Raw genomic sequence first — 17,823 nt, forward strand, 5'->3', positions numbered from 1 at the left:
TCTGGGTTCTTTGTTTGAAAATTTAGATTTCCCATTGGCTGAAGTTTGACATCATAGATGGGGCTGGCGCTTAATAGGCTATAGATAACTTTAGAGACACCTGATAGGCTTGTTTCAGGTTACAGTTCCCATAAAAGGTAAAATTAAACAATTAAACATATTGAATTACAAAGTTTTCAAAAACCAGTAGAGTGTGCTACAACATCATCTATCTAGTGTTGACCCTTTTTCACATCCATCAATTCAATTAAAAATTGTTTTGACAAGGTTTAGACTACCCTCATTAAAAGAGATGACACAATGCTCAAAGACAGGTATGAAGACCAACATTTGGCAGATCTTCAGACCCGTTTCTTGGCAGGACTTCACGCCCATCTTGTTAGTGCGTCTTGATACAGTCCTCTTATCTTACCTTTCTTCTTTGTTAATCCAAACATTGAACACCTGTGAAGCCTCTCTGTAAAACTAAAGCTTCTTTGTCTTTTCTTAAGACTTTTCTAAAATCAAGCAACCCTTTGGTTCCTTAAGACCTACTTCTATATCTTAATTCTATATAACTATTGTGACCTTTTACTTTGGGTACGCACTTTGGTTTGGTATCAAGGGTCACTTGGTCTCCATATGTATACTTTTGCTCCTAAAGCATTACAGTAAAAGCTACAGGGATACAGGTATTTAATTAGTGAGTGAATGTTTTTGCCAAGACATCTCTGTCTCTGCAGAGGTTGTCTGCCCAAAACTGGTATTTGCTTATCTGAGTTACACTCCAGACTCTGAGGCCCAAGCATCTTTAGTCAGACTAGCCTTATTGCTTTTCATAAAATCAAGCAGCTCTTTACCATTCTGTGTGTTTCCATGCGTTAGTCAGACTTTTAAAATGATTCTTTCTTTGCTTATACTTATACTGGGCTATCCAGTGACTTTACAGTCTAGGGTCAAGGGTCACTGTGCCTCACTGGTACCCACTTTTTGAATGACAATCTGTCCGGGACCTCTAGAAGTGATATCATGGCTGGAAGTGACATCATAAAGCAGAATAAAATAAATAATTATAAATAATTAAAGAAAAACAAATAATAAAATAAGGGGAAGCCAGCCCTGTTTCACCAAGTGAATTTTCTCTGTAGCCTCCCTGCAATAACACCCCCCCCCAAAAAAAAATCAGTGAGATTTTCAGCCCTCCCCAGTGCCCAGGTCAGTGTAAATTCTTATATTTCAAGCATAGCACTATCAGGACCCACCTGGCTTTACAAGTCTAAAAACAAATAAAACAGACCTTACCAGCTGAAGCCTCTGTTTTATTCTTTGGGGGATGCTGCCTTCTGGAGCATTTGTTGAGCTCCACTTTCATCAGATGGGGACCATGCAGCTAGCGTTGCATTCCCCTTTGCCTGACTTGACCAGGAGCCAAGGCACGTTTGCTTACTCACAAGTAAACACAATTCTGTGCTTACTTTCCATAGGGCTCAATACATTTGTCTGTCATCAGAAGTGAATCAGAAATGAAAGTGGAGTGATCATGCTCCACTTCTGCAAAACCGGAAGTGGAGCACGATCGCTCCACTTTCACTTCTAACTAGCTGGGGAGCCCTGCAGACGATCGTGCAAGGCTCCCCACACCTCCAACAAGCAGCTGCAGGGACTTGTGAGTGCAACCCAGTCCCTGCAACCCTCCTGAGCGGCACGATCCTGAGGATCACGTCACTGCCTTCCCCCCACCCCCACAAGGACTTACAGCGGTGCAAACTCTCCTAGAGAGTTTGAAAACCGCTGCCATACGTAGAAGGAATTTTGATAAAAGAAACAAAGACCAAATTGCTGCAAAGGATACCCTGAGGCTGCAACACTGGCATACCTAGGGAGCTCAGGGGAAGTAAATGCCCCAGTTGCCAGCCAAGGGGGGGCACCTCTGTGACCCACTCCCCCTCCCACCACACCTTTTTTTTTTCTTCCTACCCTTTTACCAGACCTTAGAAGGCCTTCAGAGGCTAAAAACATCACTTCTGGTTTTGGCTGAATATCAGAAGTGATGTTATCAGGGAGGCCTTCCAAAGGCCTCAAAAGGCTTTCTGAAGGCTGGGGAAGCCACCCTCCGAAGCAGTGGCAGACCTCTCCAGCCCCGCGCCTCAGGGCAAAGGTTCGAGATACCACTGCCCCCCCACAAGCGTGCAAATTCACACACACCCCCACTCACCTGAGGCTCATGGAGCCTCTCACAGCCACAGGCTACATTGGGGAAGCTTCCTAAGGCTTGCCTGAGGCTTTAACACGTGCTTTTGGAAAACCCCATCGGGAGTCTCAGAGAGGCTTCTGTGGAACTCTAAAGACTCGCGCCTGGGCCATTTGCTCCATTATCCTTAATGGGAGGTCTGCCACTGCTCAGAAGGCCTTCTAAGGCCCAGTAAAAGGGCCAAAAGCAAAAACAAACAAACAAAATGGGTGGCAGGAGAGGGGCTTGTGGCAGCACCCCCTGCTGGGCTGCACCCCAGGGAATCAACCCCTCTGGCCTCCCCCAGGTACACCTGTGTTACAACCTCAGAATGTTCTTTGGAGCAATTTGGTCTTTGCTTTTTTTATCAAAATTTAATCCACATATGGGAAGAATGCATCCTACACTTTATCGAAAGAATCACCCCTTGTGCTTATGGAAATACATACATAATGAAAATATACTTATGTAAGGGCGCAATCCTAACCAACTTTCCAGCACTGACATAAGGGCAATGCAGCTCCTAGGTGAGGGAACAAACATTGCCTTACTTTGAGGAGGCCTCCATGACTGCCTCCCAACTGCAGGATGCAGCCCATGCCCACTGGCACAGCTATGCCAGTGGGAAAGTTGGTTAGGATTGCGCCCTAAATAACATAATTAGCCTTGGGTGTTCATGAAAACTGACTAGCAACTGCTTGTAAAGTCTGGCTCTTAAAATTTGTCAAGTGAGAAGCACTTCCTAGCCTCCCCTTCAAACTGCACTCCCCCAAAAGCTGAGTTTCAAATTAGTGCAGTGCTCAAAAGGGGAAATGTATAATGATGTACACAATATGCCCAATATGTTTTAACTTATAGTCTTCCTCAGGGAGATGGCTATATTCCCCCACCTTGATCCACCCTCTTCTGGCAGCAAGCTCCAAGAGAACTTCTAGAATAAGGCAGTGGAATGACACCAGAAGTGTGGCCCTTTTCTGAGGTTTTTAAACCATTTGGGGCTACACTTCTTTCCTTTCTGCCCCTTCAACCCACAGGGCTGTGGTATATGTGAATGTCATACACGTGCATGCTGGTCGGGGCCAATCTTGCAGGTCTTTCCCACCCAACTGTTGCTTTCCATCCCAGAAGGATGGCAAACGGATGAGGTATTCCCATAACATGGCCTTTGCGCTTGTGATAGTCACACAACATACTACAGCCCGTTCTTCCTCTTTATCCTTGATGCTGGGAACTGCCACACACAACATCTGTGTGATGCCTCCTCTTATGGCCAGACTATATATGATGTTTAAAGTATTATTAGCCCTGATGCACTTAGGGCCCAGTCTATCCGGTCCAAGCACCGGCGCTGAGCTCCAGCTCACAAACGTGCCATAAAGCACGTTTGCAGTGCCCAGTGTGTAAGGCACACCGGTGCTGGGCCTCAGTGCCAAGATGAGAACTCCATATGGCTGCCAGCAGTGAGTGTAGCTTCTGTGAGGGTGTAGGGAAGGATGAAATTGGGTGGGGGAGAGGAGGATTGGGCCCAGGAAGGGGGTGGAGACAGCAACAGGTTCTGCCGCCATATCCTATGCTCCCTCCTGGCTTGAGCAGCTTGACACAGGCTTCCTCAGTTCTGCACCCACACAAAAGCAGGTGGAGATCAGAGGAGAGCCATTGGCATCATGATAGTGTTACTCAGGGTAAGGCAGCAAACTCTTCCTTACGCCAAGGAGACTCCTGGTGCTAGCCCATAGGATACACTGTCGCTATTTTGGCACCACTGTAGCCCTGGGCGCCTGCAAAGATAAGATTGGGCTGTCAGTCAACAGCAGCCGATCAGACCCCCAGCAGATTGGAACCATTGCAGGGTGGATGGTTAAAAGTGTCTGACTCACACCCCCACAATCTCACTCCCAATTCATGGGGGGCCTGATTCAACTGCTATTAATTTTAAAAAGCACTGTACCCATGAGGGCTAATAAAGCTGTACACATCATTTATAGGTTTCCTTCAAATCCTTCCTCAAACCTCACCTTTTCTGTGAAGCCTCTGAGTCTTAGCATAACCCTCTTGTCCCCATAATCCTGAAACTGTAAGTGAACATCTAAGTATGTGCAACTGAAATACTAAGTTCCCCTGCTGACCCCATCTCCATTTCTCTCTTCTTGGTCATCTCTGGTATGTCATTTTCTAGATCAGCCATTTTCAACTACTGTGCCATGGCAAACTGGTGTGCCGCAAGTCGTCCACAGGTGTGCCACAGGAATTCATTTATTAGTAGGGCCAATAGGGATGTGAGGCCCCCATTAGCAGCATGGTGTGCCTTGGCAATTATCAAAAACCTGATGGTGTTTTAGCACCTTGTCAGTGTGCCATGAGATGAAAAAGGTTGAAAATCGCTGTTCTAGATTGCAAACCACTTAGAGTAGGGACCTTCACTCTTTGTAAAGTGCCATGTATGATACTTTAGTAAACAAATAATATTGTGATCAAATAAATGCCTGCCCTGATCTAGCTAAAAGCATAGTAAACCCATATAATTTAGCCAGTTCAGTTGTGCTGTCTCCATTCCCCTCCCCCTTCCTCTGTTTTCACCCTTCTATCTTTTTTTTTAGATTGTAAGACCCTTGGAAAGAGACCTGTCCTCTTTTTAGATAGTGGATAGCAATATCTAAATAAATAATACTAACTTGTAATGACATCAAAGGGAAATGACTGGTGGGGGGGGAATATGGGCGTGATGTGAAAGAAGATTAAAAGGAAACAGCAGAAAACTTGGGGGGGGATGACAAGCAGCTGCAGCCAGGAAAGAAGCAAGTCTGAGATCTCCCTACCTTTGCAAACAGGCTTGATACTTTAGTGATACTTTTTGCTTTATGACTCGAACAATTATGCCTCAAACAAAGGAATGTAACTCATCCGAAGACGCAGTCTGAAATGTTGCCACCATTTTAACAAGCTAACTTGGCCTCACATGTACTCACCCAAAAGTTTCATTAATGTTTTTTAGTTACATTTGCTTTTGTCCACTGATTGATCAGCAATAAAACTCTGACAGGACTGATTTAGAGGTGGTCTCATCCTAGATTTGATGAATGTCTGACAGCTGGCAATTTTGGCTGGTTTTACAGAACCTCAGTTGGCAGTGTTCTTGGAGCCTTAGGTTTGATTGAGGGTGAGGAGACTGTTTTTCACCTTGTTGTGCTTCCAGAATGTTTACATTTTTTCAATTTCCACTTCTAAAAACAATATAATAGGCAAGTTGGTTGTGTGGCCATAAAGCCTCACTCCCCTCATAAAGCTCCTCGGACCTCTGAAGGGTCTATGTAGGTCTGACCCATGGGTTCAGGGACCCATGGATACTGAAATCCATGGGCCCGAATCTGCAAATACAGTGCGCCCATCTGTATTACACAGGCAGATTGAACAACAGAACAGAAACTCAGGAAGCTAAAGAGGTTGATCAGATATTGAAAGAGAATTATCCAACAAGCTTGGTTAGAGTTTGTTGGGTGCTTCTCTTTCTATATGGGTTGGAGATGGGTTGCAACATGATGGTTGCAGATTCCCCTATTATTAGAGACAACCATCTACACTCTTTGTGAACTATACTGTAGGTGTAACAAAAAAAATATTTAATGAGGTTATCACTAGTTTAAATGATCTTACTTTTAACAATGTCTTTTAAATTGATTTTTAGTGTGATAGAACTTATGCATTGAGAGTGGGACACCTTACCTTTTCCTGCGGGTCCAGGGAGATCCATCAGAGTCCTGGGAACTCTGCCACCTCTTGAAGCAGCACTCCCAAAATAGCTGCCGACAGAGTGCTACATGCTCCATTTGCAGCTATTTTACATCAGCAGAACTATGTTGGATTCAATCCCTTACTGCTTATTGGGCTGTAAGGCTGCAATCTTATGCACAGTTTCCTGAGAGTAAGCCCCACTGACGACAGTGGGACGTACTTCTGAGTAGTCAAGCATTGGCTTGTGCTCCAAGATTAGAACAAAGAAGTTCATGACTCATCTGGAAGCAAGCAATAAATAGATTGCACTTTCATAATCAAAACATATCATGTTTGCATGATTGCAAAAAATATAAAAATCATACATTTTGGGCTCTCAGGTTCTTGTATTTTAATTTATGTCCCACCAATCCACCAACCATATATATCTCAACCTAAGCTTGTATTCCAGCTCATCAATTTAATTTGAGCTCTTCACATCAGTTGTTATGTCTGAGTTCATATTTTTCTCCTGTCTCCGTTCACCAACATCTTGCAGGCTTGAGTCAAAACTTCTAAACTTTTCTCTTCTGCAACCATCGTAGCTTGAATTCCGTCCAGCTTTTGCGAACAACTGTCAAGTTCATATTTGTGGTGTTCAACCAAGCAGACTTGAAAATAAAGACAGATGGCAGTGGATTAACTCTAACATTTCCTTACTATGCAGCAACCATTATAGATTTCTCTATTATACTTGCACAGGGTATTTCTATCGACAGTTCGATTACACAGATAGTGATAAAAGGACTGCTCCTTAACATTTATGAATGCCTTAATAAGAACCCATTCATGCTGAGCTTGTTCCTCAACCATCCTTGGCAAGTTCAGTCTCATATGAACAGTTGAAGGATTAAGGGCACAGTTCTGTACTTTGCCAATGGAATTTTTCATTGTGCATTAGCACCGAGGGAGGGCAGGTGCATGTTGGGTCCTGGCCAGTGGCCTCCTTGTAGTTCACCAGTTCAAACTTTTCCCTTAGGAGTTCAGTTGTGGCCAGCAAAATTAGTTAGTGTGTGAATGTAGCTCATTGGGGCATCTGACCCACTCTGTTCTGAATATTGAGATATTTCCTGAAATAGATTACCATTACTGATTACTGTCTAACACCCTGTGAAAATGGTCCATTTATACATATCTTTTATTTCTTAACTTTTAACCAGTTTACAATTTACAAGAGGATGTCTTACCTTACTGGTGAAAAGCCAGTGGCGGACCTCCCATTGTATTCGATGAGGCAAATGCCTCAGGTTTCAGCCTCTAGTACCCTCAGTACTCTGAGGCTCCCAACAGGGTCAGAAACTGTGCTTCCAGAAAAACAGAAGCGCAGTTTAAAGTCACGGGGAAGCCTCAGGAAGCTGAGGTTGTGCAAGGCTCCGTGAGCCCCAGGTGAATGGAGGGGGCGGATTTGCACACGGGGCAGTGACAGCCCAGGGGGGGCGCCATCGCGAACCTTTACCCCAGGGCACGGGCTGGGGAGGTCCGCTACTGTGAAAAGCTTTTAGTCAAAAGCTTTTGGGAGATCTAAGCATACTATATCTACTTGAATAGGGGTAAAAAAACATGCAAAAAAAATTCAGGAGCCACTGGTACCTTAAAAAAATGAAGCTGGCAACTTGGTTGCAGAAAAGGGCAGGAAGTGCATTTTCCCCTTCCCATTTCCTCCCCCACCCTATGTGTGTTCCTGTGAATAGGACCAGGCTCTGTTTCCTCTTCTTCCTCTAGTTCTGAATTTATCCTATGCTCAACTCAGTTATCTCTGCCAGCCCCCAATACATTTTCAGTGTAGCTCTCTGTGCTTTCAAACCAAAGTCAAGATGGGCTAGACCACTGCATCCCTTTCTCTCACTCAGTCTCTCCTAGGCAAGCTGGATCCCAGCAACAACAGCTGCTAGACAGAGTCCTGAGGCTGGGTGATGACAGGTTCTAAGATGACTTGGGCCACCTGGAAAACAGCTTTGTCCCAGATGGGCAACTGTAAGGAGGTTTTGCCATTATTTTGAAAGAGCTTATATAATTAAGTATGACATCCACTTCTTTCTTCCATTTTCACCCCTCCAGAAACAGTCTGTCTTCATGGATATGGAGATTTCAGCCCCAACACTTTTTGTAAACCCCCTTTTAAAATTGAGAATAATGGGGCAGTTTCAACAGCCAGACAGTCCTGAAAGGCAGCAAAGACAAGTTCTTCAAAATTCACTCCTCTATGCTTCTCTTATTTTTGATTCTTCTCTTGCCGTTCATGCTATTCTTTATTATGTTCTTGTCTCCCATTTTCTTCATCTTCCCTAGTTTCCCAGTCAGTTCTCCTCTCAGCAGATCTATCATTTTCTTCTTGAGGCTGAGTTTAGGGTCTGTTACAGTCCAAACCTATCCTTGGCCAGCCTGCAGGGTGCAGCACCACCAATGCACCCTATGCTGCATCCCGCAGGCCAGCTGGGGGCCATGCCAGAGGGGAGAGATTAAACTTTTACTTATCTCCTCCACTGATGCCTGGGCTCCTATGGACCTTCTAAGATCTATGCCTCTTTTGCTGGCATAACTCTGTTAGGTCCAAGGGGCATGTAGGACTCCGAATGGGAACATCGGATCTGGCAGATATTAATGCCGCTGAGATACGCCCCATCTCAGTCCAATCCCACCCCAATACTTGTGCTATACCCACCCCAATCCACCCCTTCCATCAAATTACTCACTGTTGCCTATCCACAGACTTCTGGGCCTTTTGCTGGCTGCAGCTCTCTGAAGAATGATGGAGTGATTGCCACACCAGTGGCCCACAGATTAGGACACTGATAGATTAGGAGATCCTCGAGCATATCCCATGGATAGAATTGGACCCACTGCATGTTATATTTCAAGAAGGTTGTGGTCTACTTGAATCCAAGTTGATGACTGATTTCTGTATTGGAAGTAGGAACAATTTATCCCATATGTCATCTTAATGCTCCCATCGTAAACGTAAATGTAAGCCCGCCCTACAGTGTTACTTGGATCTGTGCCAGCTATTTAGGTGGCACACATCCAAGAAGCCCGTGTAGGGCTCCAAGACCCGAGTGTGGGGGTTAGGATACAATGTGCACTGACACCACTGATCACACTCCCCTCCTAGGCCCTATCCTCACCCGTTCTACCCTCCACAGTCAGAAATGCCCCCTCCCTGCCTCCAAAATGCCCTCCTGCCACCCTCTCCCACCCCCACACTGCACAGTGCACACTTACCTATGCTGGCCTGCACAGGGTCTGGATCCGGTGCCAGCAGGCCAGTGCGCATTGTTATGCTGGCGCTGCCAACTCTCAAGTCAGTGCTAACGTGTCTTACAGCATTTGCAACACTCGGAGCTGGTTCAGGGAGGCCTGTACCAGCTCAAATCCAGCTTTGGATTGGGCTGCCCAGCAGTTCCTAAACTGATAACCTTTTTATTATTGTACAGCTTGTCACTTCATTTAGGTCTGGAATACAAGTACTTCAACTGTCTACTCAATAACCTTTTTCATGTAGAATAGATGTGTGCTGTAATTTTCATTGGCCATGCATTGGTTGTAAATTGTCCAGACTGTCCCAAACATTGGGAGGGTGACGCTTCATCATTCTCTGCAAAGCATTTTTCTCTTTCAGAGAGCTGGGGTTCTGCCAAGAAACCTATCTGCTCTTCTCCAGCATCTGGTCCCCAGGTTCTCTGAACCAAGAAGCAGCCAGGCAAAATTAATATGAGCATCCTGCAATATTTATGAAGTTCTTTGGTGTGAGAGTGTAACTTCCTCTCTGACCATGGGCCATGATCTTCAGAAGTGTCTGGTTGCTAGTTTAGCAGAAACCATAAAAGGCAAACAGAGCCAGAGAATGTCATGCATGCCTCCATAATACACCACTCATTTTATTTTATTTATTTATTTATTTGAAAAAATTGATATCCCGCTTTTCCCATGCTGAAGCAAATGCCCACGACGGCTTTCAAAGCTCCATAATAAATGTACAATGTGACACAACAATTAAGGGAAAAAATATCTGAACAAGGCATTAAAATATTAATTTTAACAGTTAAACACTAGAACATTAAAAAAAATTAAACCAAAACCCAACACATATTGCTGAGGCATTGGGGTAGGGGGGAACAAATTATTCAGGAAACCAGACAAACCACAGCACTATTACAGAGGCACAGACGGCAAACAGCCACCTACCAAGCAAATGCCTGACGAAACAGGTTCTTGCCAAAAAGCCATGAAGGAGGGAGTAGTTCCAGTGCCGTCACTAGGATTTGCGTCACCCAGTGCGGGAGGCCTGCGCGTCACCCCATGCAGTGGGCGGGGCAAAGCCCCAGGTGGTGGGCATGGTGATGTACCATTGCCACACCCCCACTGGTTTTTTGGCTGTACCTTTTGTTAGAACACAGATATTTCAATGTGGTTTGTTTCATTGCATTCTGCATGAAATTACACGTTGATTGATATATAACATGATGGTATTATTCCTCCAGGCTCTGATTTTAGTGATTTTGAAAACTTGTAGAGTCACACACACCCTGTGTCAACTTACTAACACCTTATTGCAGCAGTTCTCAAACTTTTAGCACTGGGTCCCACTTTTTAGAATGACAATCTGTCCAGGACCCATTGGAAGTGATGTCATGGCCAGAAGTGACATCATCAAGCAAATTAAAATAAATAATTAGAAATAATTAAATTAAAATAAAAGAAATAATTAAATAAGGAGGCAGGAGGTCTGGTCTAGAGGGTAGAGCCTCCGTTAGCCTGAAGATAACATCAGAAGGTCGCCAGTTTGAGGACACCGGCAGCTCCCTGAACGGCTGAGAATGGCGAGAACTTGAAGCAGCTGACAAGCCGAACTGAGTGATTCCACCTGCAATTGGTGTGAGCAAGAAGTGTCTTGGCTGCCCTCCATGTGAGAGATGAAGGAGCTGCTTGTCAGCCTGCGTGGGAGAACTGGAGGCCAGAAGTGAGACCAAACCAGGAAGATCCATCTGAAATGTTGTTGGTTCTTGAAAGAGAGAACCTCTATGATTGTAAAAATCCCCTTGAGGGATTTGGAAATGCCTGCCTATGTAAAATGTCTTGAATAAAGTCAGAAGAGTAATCCAATGACCAGAAAGGCAGTATATAAATACCTAGTTATTATTATTATAAGGGGGAGCCAGTCCTGTTCCACCAAGTGAATCTATTCTGAAGTCGTATTGTGGTCAATAGGGCTTACTCTCAGGAAAGCATGGGTAGGATTGCAGCCTGTGAGCCCAATCCTATGCATGTCTACTCTGAAGTAAGTCCCATAGTGGTCAATGGGGCTTACTCTCAGGAACATTTGGGTAGAATTGCAACCTGTGAGCTCAAGCCTATGCATGTCTACTCAGAAGTAAGTCCCATAGTGGTCAATGGGGCTTACTCTGTAGTCTGCCTGCAATAACAACCCCCCAAAAAGAATCAGTGAGATTTCCAGCCCTCCCCAGTGCCCAGTTTAAAGTTCTTCTATTTCAGGCATATCAAGATAAAGACCTACCTGGCTTTGCAAGTGCAAAATAGAAAACTTTCCACTTACCAGTTCAAGCCTCTTTTTTTGTCCTTTTTAGTGGGGAGGGAGGCTGCCTTCTGGAGCATTTGTTGTGCTCCAGCTCCATCAGATTGGGACCATTATGGTGTCCTCACATTCCCCTTTGCCTGGCCTGACCACCAGCCAAGGCACGTCTGCCTACTCATGAGTAAATGTGACCGTGAGGCTGCTTTGCTTTCCATTGGGCTCAATAGACTGCAGCTGGGAGGGAGGGACCTCCTTCTCGGTTGTTTTTTTAGGCTACATTCATTGGATCAGGACCATTCTGGTCTCGTTGGATTCCTCTCAGCCTGCCCTTTCCGATGGACTATGGCAGGTATGCCTACTCATGGGTAAACACGCGATACAGCTCACTTTCACTTTTTATAGGGATTCATTCTTTTTTTCTTTCTGAATATTTGGCCATAACTTTTGAAGGAAAGGAGCTATTTCAATTCTGTTTTCTGCATTGCATTCCACAGGGAATTCCACATCTAATGGTGTATAGCATGATGGGGTAGCCTCTAATGCCGCAATTTTAGCGCATCATCCCCCCAGTGCGCATCATCCCCCCGGCGCATCAGCCGGTGAGGCCCGCACCCTCTGCACCCCCTTGTGATGCCACTGAGTAGTGCCACTCAGTAGTGCACCCATTTTGGTGCCACTACAGAGAAGTCTTGTCCCCGAGCTGCAACCCTCTCACTTCAAAAAGAGGCAGCTCTTGAAGGAGGGCCTTCAGATGACTTAAGGCGTCGAGCTGGAATGTATGGGATAGGGCGGTCTCTCAGATAGCCTGGACCCAAATCATGAAGGGCCTTAAAGGTCAATACCAGCATCTTGAATTGGCACCAGAAATGAATGGGCAGCCAGTGTAGCTGCTGAAGCAGTGGTCCAACAGCATCAAACCATTTAGCCTCTGTGACCACCCATTCGAGCATTCTGCTCTAATTGCAGCTTACAAACTGTCCTCACAAAGTTGGGCAAATTAACTCCTAGCCGCTGCTACCACATGGTTATCCAGAGATTGCTGTGAGCACTTCCGGACTGCATATCCATTCTTGCAGAGGGAGTGCAACCCCATTCAGAGTGGGCAGATATCCTTCTCTGGATAGGCTAGAGAAGGTCAGCTGCTCTTCTTTGGGAATTCAGTCAGGTCCTCTCTGCCCCCTTTTGCAACCATCATACAATTTCAGGTGCAAACATATACAAAACCAGCGGTACAGTGCAACCCTATGCATGTTTACTCAGAACATTCTGCTGAGTTCAATAGGACACCCTTAATAAAGTGTGTGTAGCATTGGACATGGCAGACATTGCAGGTGGACATTGCAGTCTCCATTGTAATGTAATATAAAATTTAAGATTAAGCAAGAATGTGTCGTTTAAAATCTGAAAATGACATTCTCTGAAAAATATCTCATTTTTGTACATTTGGAAAACACAGTGTGAACGTTGGCACAGATAAAAGAAATAATTTGCAGATCCAGGCCCAAGTTAGGTACTTTTGAGGCTCACTGATATCAGTGGAAGAAAGTTAAGCATGCATTTAACTCATTCCCACTGCATAACACTTGACTTAATTTTGGCTTGATTGTGCCTTATAATAACCACTTTTGAAAACTGCTGTCCAAGGTATAAGTCTTATACCTTATACCAGAGGTTTCTGAACTGGGCGTCATGACACCCTGGAGCATCACAAGACCCTGGACACGTCACCCTGGAGTATCCCAGGGTGTTCAGGTGACTGCAGAGCAGCAGAGCACTAGCCCAGCACTAACCCAGAGCAACACCAGCACTAGCCCAGTGCTGGCTGGCTGGTGCTAAGGGCTCGCAAACGTGTTTTATGGCACATTTGTGACAATTTAGGACAGGTTAGGACTGTTTAGGATTGGGCCCTGACATAGTAGCCCCTTCAGGTTGCTGAACTTCATACAGAAGGACCCTGGGCAATAGGAAGATCCAAGGTAGGTGGAACAATAGGCAAGAGTCTGGAATTTTCACCACACTTTTGTTTCCACTGCCCTTTGGGAACAGGTGGACAATGTCAAAACATGAACAATTTAATATAGAATGAAAAAGGAAAAATAAAACTTTATGTTTGCTAAAATCATTTTCATGTACTTTCCCTTTTCATATTCCTGTTCACTTAGAATGGTGGAAATTGTTAATTACCAAGTGGGAACAGTTAGCTACTGTATCATAATTTCTATTGTAGCGACACTATGGCCGATGGAACCTTTTAGTTTCAGTGTTCTGTAGGTTCACATTCTGGTGAAAAGCCTGCAATTTCAGGTGCTTCCAACTTTTGGAACAAAGTTACCCTTTATCCTGCAAAAGTTCCCGTTTGTTTTCTGTTCAGCAATGAAGAGGCATCTGGGTCCTTCCTTTACATCACCACTAGTGCTGATAAGCTTGGCTTGTCCCCAGAACTAATGATTTATAGTCTGGTTTCATCACATGGCTGCTCCCCAGCTCTTATCTCCCTCCAAACAAACCTCAATAGGCTTGCTGTAAAAGCTGCTATTCCCCAAAACCTAAGTCTGACAAACCTCTACAGTATAAGCCATTTGTTTCCTTTTTTTCCCAAGGAGTAAGTAAAGATGCACTAATACAGGGAGGTCATCCCCCAAAGCATAAACAAATAAACTGGGGCTGAGAGTAGGGAAGGCTCTTTATTCAGTCTCCTGTTAAGGCATGTCTGTCATTTAGAATATTGTTAAATTGACAGTTTCAGATGATCAACCTTCTTACCTTCAAAAAAATAGACACCACAATTTTCCAGTGCTTCTTCACTCTTGTATTGGTGCCCATGGGAGCTTCTCTCCAGGGTCAAATAACAGCCATAAGGGGATGACCTGGATCAGGACTATGGCGTGGCAAAGAAATAAACCCTGTTCCATCATGCTATTGTCCCATTCTGGCTTGGCCTCTGTGGCTGCAATTTCCAAACACACACACACACACACAGGGCCTCTGAGAGGAATTTCATCTGGGGATACAAAGTTTCTTTTGGGCTCCTTTGCAAAGGGGGAGGGGTGAAACAGAGCGGGGGAGGGTGGTGATGGGTGAGCAGAATAGGGACAGGAAAGGATGAAGTGAGGTGAGGGTAGAGACAGCTGGAAAAGTCTTTAGAGCCCAAGTCTACCCACCCATGTGGCATCAGTAGTGTCCCCAGCATTCCGTATGGGCAACAAATCTGAGTAGATAGGACAATGTTAGATCCCAGGAAATTTCTGGGCCCCCTCCTTTGGCTCCGGGGCCCCCCTTTTGACCCTGGGCCTGGGTACAAATTACCCCCTTTACCCTCCTCTCCTAGGCCCTGCACACACAAAACAAACCCATACAAGGGCCCAATGACTTATTAAATATAATACAAAGTTTGACCCTCAGTTTTCATAGTTTTATGTAATGTCACTCATTACTTTGATCCCATGTCACTCATTTAGGGCACAATCCTAACTAGGTCTACTCAGAAGTAAGTCCTATTGTGTTCAATGGGACTTACTCCCAGGAAAGTGAAGTTAGGGTTGCAGTCTTAATTATCCTATTCACCAAAGTCATCAATAGTCTCTGTGAAACGTTCTGTCTTTCAAAGAGCACTGTTATCATCCCACCCCCTTTGATTTAGGAAAATGTGTTGAGGTCTGATCCATGTAGCTTTCCTTTGGGAGCTGCAAGTGAATGTCAACGTCGGTTTTTTGTAGGGCCAACATTGCTACAAGTATCACAATAATAATAATAACAATAATAACAACAACAACAACAACAACTGGGTATTTATATACCACCTTTCTGGTCATCGGATTACTCCTCTGACTTTATTCAAGGCGGTTTACATAGGCAGGCGTTTCTAAATCCCTCAAGGGGAGTTTTACAATCATACAAGGTTCTCTCTTTCAAGAACCACACAACATTTCAGATGCATCTTCCTGGTCTGGTCTCGCTTCTGGCCTCCAGTTGCCTCCCACCCACGCAGGCTGACAAGCAGCTCCTTCATCTCTCACATGGAGGGCAGCCAAGACGCTTCTTTGCTCACACCAAAGAGCAGGTGGAATAAATCAGCTCAGCTTGTCAGCTGCTTCAAGGTCTTGAAGTTCAGGGAGCTGCTGATGGCCTTGAACTGGCAAGCTTCCAATGTTATCTTCAGGCTAACAGAGGCTCTACCCTCTAGACCAGACCTCCTGCCCAATCATATCCCTATATGAGATTATATCCTACATACAATGGGCCAAGTGTTGCAATTTTGTGCAGATAACATTGTGCACACATTCAGACTCCATCAGAGTAGACTGATGCTCTCAAGATGCTCTCAAGATGTGGAGGGGAGACCTGGCAGGTGGGAGGAAGTGATGTTTAACCCTTTTTGCACACATTGATTATCCCCTGTGAGTGCCTAAACTGTTTTGCCACCAAGGTTTTCTCCCAGTTAAGCATCCCCTCCTGCCCTCCAGTGCCCTCTACATCCCATATTCTTATGCCTGTTAAAAATATTTTTGACACATTAGGTATGCTGCAAAAAAAAAGTATGCTTCCTTCTGCAATATAACCAAACCAGTTTGTTCATAACCAACAGAAATGTACAGTTTATTTTCAGAGCAAGATTAGTATACACTATGAGCTCAACCCTTATGCTGAGTTTACAGTTAAAATTGGAAACATGATAAAGTGCATAGTTTGAAGAGTCTGCCAAGAAACTGGACAGCATCTGAGTTCTGGTCCCTTGCTAGTAAATTTATGTGCTAGTTAACCAACTCTTGACTAATAGTTAAGTAACTTGTAAGACATAAAATGGCTAACACAATTAACACCTGGTAGCATACAACAACAACAGTATTTATATACCACTTTCCAACAAGTACTTTTACATTAAAATATATATATATATATATATATATATATATATATATATATATATATATCATTTTACATAAGTTGTAATTCCCTGCACGCTTATCTGGGAGTAAAACCCATTGAGGAGAGTGGGTCTTACTTCCAAATAAACATGTATAGGATTGCAACATCAGTTAGTGAAAATAATTACATGGCCTCCTAACCAAGAGAAGCACATGTGTTCCATTGGTGGCAACTGCTGAAAAACGGATGTAAAGTGCACACGAAGTAGCACCAGAGCCTTTTTGCCTGTGTCAATGGACCCAAAAGGACTGAGGCAGGTAAATCAGCACGGGAGGTAGGGAGGGGGCAGGAAGAAGGCAGGGAAACGCAGAGCAGGACAGGGAGGGAGAGGAAAGGCAACAGGGAGGCTGCAGGAGGGGGTGGATCAAGTGATGATGGTGTGCACCAGAACCTATCCCCTCTGACTGTAGCCCCCCCACCCCATTTCTCTGCTCAGACTTGTGTCATCGATTTCACTGGCACAAGTCCAAGGAGACCCATTGCAGGGCATAAGGTTTATGGAAGGGAAAGGGGATTTAAATCCCCTTTCCCTTCCATAGCCTCGCAGTCTACCCACCCCCTGGATACAGTGTGTGCTTTTTTTTTGGGGGGGGGGGAGGATAGGACTGAAAACATCATTAATAGTTGACTTTATTTGATGTCCTAAACAAAAAAATTTTCTTTATCTCCCCCCCCCCAACCTAGTAAATAAGAAGTCCTTCTTACTGTGTGTATTATAGTCATGAGGGGTGGGTCTAGATTGTAAAGAACTTGTGTTAAGTAAAGCCCTGGAACAACTACATAGCAAACCAAATTGGTTGGCAACCTTCAGTCTCAAAAGACTATGGTATAAGCCTACAACACCCAGTATTCCCAGGCAGTCTCCCATCTAATTACTAACCAGCCCTGACCCTGCTTAGCCTCCGAGATCAAGCACGTGCAAGGTAACATAATCCTATGAACATTTAAATGGAGAAAGCTCCACTGAATGCAGTCATTCTTACTTCTAAGTAAACATGTGTACAACTGCACTACACAGGTGGAAGATTAAAGGGATGTATGAAATATATTGCTTGGTGTAGTTGGTTTTGTGTAAGGGCAAGAAAAATCACTTTCAAAAATACAGTTTATGGCTATCATGTAGGTCAAAATCAGATGGATAATCCATCTTAATGTAGTTGTGTCTGGAGTTGGAAGGAGGCTAATCAATTAGAATTCACCACAATTCAACTTTAGCTATTTCTAAATCTCAGTTTTAACTCTTGCTGTTGCCACTGTTTGCAAACAAAGACACAGACCCACTCCAAATTTTCATGCATAACAAAATCTGCTCCAGATCAACCAAATCCAGGGACTTTGGGAACAACATTTGTAATCTTTAAAACTAATTGGGGAAAATAGTGACTAGGTG

This window comes from Tiliqua scincoides, chromosome 1 (genome assembly GCF_035046505.1).
Source record: "Tiliqua scincoides isolate rTilSci1 chromosome 1, rTilSci1.hap2, whole genome shotgun sequence".
NCBI lineage: Eukaryota > Metazoa > Chordata > Lepidosauria > Squamata > Scincidae > Tiliqua > Tiliqua scincoides.